Below are 5057 nucleotides of genomic sequence, written 5' to 3'. Positions count from 1 at the left end.
CAGGGGGTGTTGGAGAGACAAGAAGCAAGAGAAAGACTTGATGTACCCTTGTTGTCTTTGAAGATGGATGGGGAAAGCAGAAGAAGAAATGGAAGAAATGTGGGCAGGATCTAGGAGCAAAGGTGGATCTCTGCTTAACAGCCAAAGGGAAGCAGGGACCTCAGTCCTGCAACCACAGGGAACTGAATTTGGCCGACAGCCTAAATGGACTTGGAAAAGGGATCCCTCCCCAGTGCTTCTCTCTAGTAATGAGTACGGCCCTGCTAGCATCTTGATTTTAGCCCTTTGAGACTCGTGTCAGACTTCTGACCTACAGAACTGTGAGATAATAAATTCGTGTAGTTTTAAGCCACTAAGTTTGTGGTAATTTGTCATGACAGCAGTAGAAAGATAACATAGGGTCTAATATCTTACTTGCTTTGGCCAAAGTGATGTTTGAACCCACAGGATTTAAGTAAAGACTGCAAATGTGCCAGGGTTTTTACCATCACCAAAAAAAAAAATGTGTTTGAGGTTTTCTATACCCATAAGAAGTATATGACCTGGCTAACCTGCTTATCAGAAGAGGATGAGAGACACCTGGAGCAGACCTGGGCCACCTTGCAGTCTGGATCAGCCAGCCCCCAGGCAACCCATGGATGCATAAACATTAACATATGATTGTTTTTAAAAGCCGTTAAATTTTGAGATGGCTTGTCATGGAACATCATGGTGAATAAATGATATATGTAAAAAAATAGTATTGGAAATGGGTTACTCCCATAACAAAAACCTAAAATATGTGGCACTGGCTGGGAATGAGACAGTGATTAATATACAAATAATGCAGCTAGAATAAAGTGGCAAGATAAATCAGCCTGATAGAGGAGTTGGAAAACTGAGAACCCACGGGACATAATGGCAAACACTGGTAAAGTGTTGCCTGCAATAATCCGGAAGGTACATGGTGCATCTAGTGAATTTGCAGATTTGAGGGAGCAGATCTGTGGCAATATGTTGAAAGCTAAGCCATAGCTACTAACAGCACTGGAGAAGCTATGAGAAAGAGAACTCAGAAACAAACTGGCTATTTTTGAAAGCAGTGGGAGGTAATATAGAAAGTCCAGAAATCTCAATGTTGGAAATAAAACTGAACTCACTAAATCAAAGGTGTGACCAGTACGATTAGTTCTGTAAAAAAAAAAAAAAATCAAATCCATGTGCTTATAGAGAGATATATCTTTAATATAAAGACCAAATCAGAGGTATGACTATAACACCCTTTGTTTGACTGACAACAGAAAATAGAGGGCTTAATATATTGTCTTGGCTGAGCAGAGTCTTGTAGAAAGATTAGGGCATAGTCCCACAGAAGCCTTAGGAGGCTGAAGTACACACAGTTGTCTATATTTGGAGAGGCATGTGTTGGAAATAATTGTGTGTTTTGGTACATGGGGTTGACTAGAATGAAATACATAGAAAACCCACATGGGTTTTGAGAGATCTGTATCGTCAAAAACACGGTTAGACATGTAAGAAGACTGAGATTTTTTTCAAGCTGTAAACAGTCCTCTGGGCCCCCCAAGTTTCTAGAAATAGGAAGCAGTCTGAGAAAGATACTCAGACTCTAAGACAAATATATTCCCTATTGGCTTCATTGGAAGTGGTCAAAGAGGATGTTGGAAAAGGAAAGAACTTCCAGAAGATGGAGTCAAGAGTGGTGAACAACGAACACAAGACATGCATAGAGAGGAGAATTGGGGCCAGATTGAGGAACATTTCTTACCTCGAGGGAAAGGGCGCCCCACACCATTTCCTTGCAGAATTTCAGACTTGCTATGATCAGTGGCAGCTATATGCTCTGCATTCTTTCCTTTTCAAAGAAGAGTAGTCCTAGTCCTGTTCCACTGTTGGATGTTAGGCATGGAGGGAGCATAACAGTTGTTTTTTTGCTTCTTTGGTCTTTAAATCAAAAGGAGTTAAACCCAGCCTTGACATGGACCATGGTTTTTGACCCTGATGCCATAATTGGATGACAACTTGAGGGGCTTGGGATAGGTTCCTTCCACTAACAACTACATGAATGTTGGGTTTGACCTTGCAATTTGAGTGACAGAAGTGACACAAATGGAGTTGTGAATTGTCCTTATGTGGTTAATCTTACTGTCTTACCTTTGTTTGCTTCTGCCACTGCCATGATAAGAAAATTCCCTGACTATCCCACTGGTCCAAGGAAGATGAAGGACACATAAAGCAGACTTGAATCCAAACTGAAGTTTGATGCTAAGCCCAACTGAGACCAGCCTGGATCAGCCAACTTCCAACTGATCCACAGATACCTGAAGGTTGTTTTAATCCACTGGGTTTTGAGGGGATTGCTTAGCATTACTATAGCAAAAGCTAATGACATGGGATTTCTCTTGTTTCTCTCTTCTCCGAAGAATTTCATCATTATGAATACCAGTGGCAAGTCCTATATTTCCTATTCTTTGTAATATGCTTCCCAATTAGTCACGTAAATGACAGACCTTTACCTTGGGAGCCAGAGAACCTAGTTTCTAAATATCAGCTCTGCCATATACTGGGTATGTGATCTTAAGCCTAAAAGTTAATACTCTCGAGGTCTTAGTTACCTCATCTAAGAAATAATGAAAATCATCCTAACTTCATAGGGTTTTGTAAGGATGAAATGAGACAGCAGATTTGAGGAAACATTGTATTGCCTGACATAAAGCAGGGCCTTAATGTAAGTTGAACCTAAATAATTGGAATGGGTTAATGGATGATTTCCAAGTTTCTTTCTATGTCAACAATAACTTGGTGCTGAGAAATTCCTGATCTTCAACACAATACCTACTCCTTGATGCTTGTTTAATGATGATAAACACTTTTATTTCACTATTTGAAACAATCCTCACATTGGGAACATCCCTGAAAGAGTTAACACATTGATTTCAATTTATACTTAGTTGTGAATGACTAACATCAGAGCACATTTTAATAGAGATCCATGGGAAAGACACAAATGATTTATATTCATGATTAGGTTCCCGGTACCTATAAGGTCAATATGTGGAAATGACAGAATACATCCAGTAAGTTAGCAAGCCAAGCAACATTTGTGTATTGCCATAGTCCTGGAGAAAAACACTCAAAGAGTATGTATATATTACAGACAAGGCACCATAACTACTTTCAAGTAAACAGTGTACTGTTGGTGGGAATGCAAACTGGTACAGCCACTGTGGAAAACTGTATGGAGGTGCCTCAAAAAATTAAAAATAGAACTACCATATGATCCAGTAATTCCACTACTGGCATTTACTCCAAAAATATGAAAACACTAATTTGAAAAGATATATGCATCCCTGTATTTATTGCAGCATTATTTACAATAGCCAAATTGTGGAAGCAACGCAAGTGTCCATTAATAGATGAATGGATAAAGAGGTGATATAATGGAATATTATTCAGCCATAAAAAAGGATGAAATCTTGCCATTTGCAACAACATGGATGGAGCTAAAGGGTGTAATGCTAAGTGAAATAAGTCAGTCAGAGAAAGACAAATATCATACGATTTTACTCACATACAGAGTTTAAGAAACACAACAAACAAACAAAGAGAAAAAGAGACAAACCAAAAAACAGACTTTAAAAAAAAATTTTTTTTGATGTAGTGTTCCATGATTCATTGTTTGTGTATAACACCCAGTGCTCCATTCAATATGTGCCTTCTTTAATACCCATCACCAGGCTAACCCATCCCCCCATCCCCTCCCCTCTAGAACCCTCAGTTTGTTTCTCAGAGTCCACAGTCTCTCATGGTTCATCTCCCCCTCTGATTTCGCCCCCTTCATTTCTCCCTTCCTGCTATCTTCTTCTTCTTTTTTTAAACATATAGTGTGTTATTTGTTTCCGAGGTACAGGTCTGTGATTCATCAGTCTTACAGAATTCACAGCATTCACTATAGCACATACCCTCCCCAATGTCTATCACCCAGCCACCCCATCCCTCCCACCCCCACCACTCCAGCAAACCCTCAGTTTGTTTCCTGAGATTAAGAATTCCTCATATCAGTGAGATCATATGATACATGTCTTTCTCTGATTGACTTATTTCACTTAGCATAATACCCTCTAGTTCCATCCATGTCGTTGCAAATGGCAAGATTTCATTTTTTATGGCTGCATAATATTCCATTGAATATACATGCCACATCTTCTTTATCCATTCATCTGTTGATGGACATCTTGGCTCTTTCCATAGTTTGCCTATTGTGGACATTGCTGCTATAAACATTGGTGTGCATGTACCCCTTCAGATCACTACATTTATATCTTTGGGGTAAATACCCAGTAGTGTAATTGCTGGGTCATATGGTAGCTCTATTTTCAACTTTTTGAGGAACCTCCATACTGTTTTCCAGAGTGGCTGCACCAGCTTGCATTCCCACCAACAGTGGAGGAGGGTTCCCCTTTCTCCGCATCCTCGCCAACATCTGTCATTTCCTGACTTGTTAATTTTAGCCATTCTGACTGGTGTGAGGTGGTATCTCATTGAGGTTTTGATTTGGATTTCCCTGATGCTGAGTGATGTTGAGCACTTTTTCATGTGTCTGTTGGCCATTTGGATGTCTTCTTTGGAAAAATGTCTGTTCATGTCTTCTGCCCATTTCTTGATTGGATTATTTGTTCTTTGGGTGTTGAGTTTGATAAGTTCTTTATAGACTTTGGATACTAGCCCTTTATCTGACATGTCCTTTGCAAATATCTTCTCCCATTCTGTCGGTTGTCTTTTGGTTTTGTTGACTGTTTTCTTTCCTGTGCAAAAGCTCAAAAAACAGACTCTTAACTAGAGAGAACAAACTGATGGTTACCAGAGCGAAGTGGGTGGGGGGATGTGTGAAAAAGTTGAAGGGGATCAAGAGTACACTTTTCATGATGAGCAGTGAGTAATGTATAGAACTGTCGAGTCATTGTATTGTATACCTGAAACTAATATAACACTGTGTATTAACAATACTAGAATATAAATAAATAAATAAATAAATAAATAAATAAATAAATAAATAAATA

The sequence above is a fragment of the Mirounga leonina genome, unplaced genomic scaffold (genome assembly GCF_011800145.1).
Source record: "Mirounga leonina isolate KUSES-001 unplaced genomic scaffold, KU_Mleo_1.0 Mir_93, whole genome shotgun sequence".
NCBI classification, from domain to species: Eukaryota; Metazoa; Chordata; class Mammalia; order Carnivora; family Phocidae; genus Mirounga; species Mirounga leonina.
Note: the sequence above shows the minus strand (reverse complement) of the source record.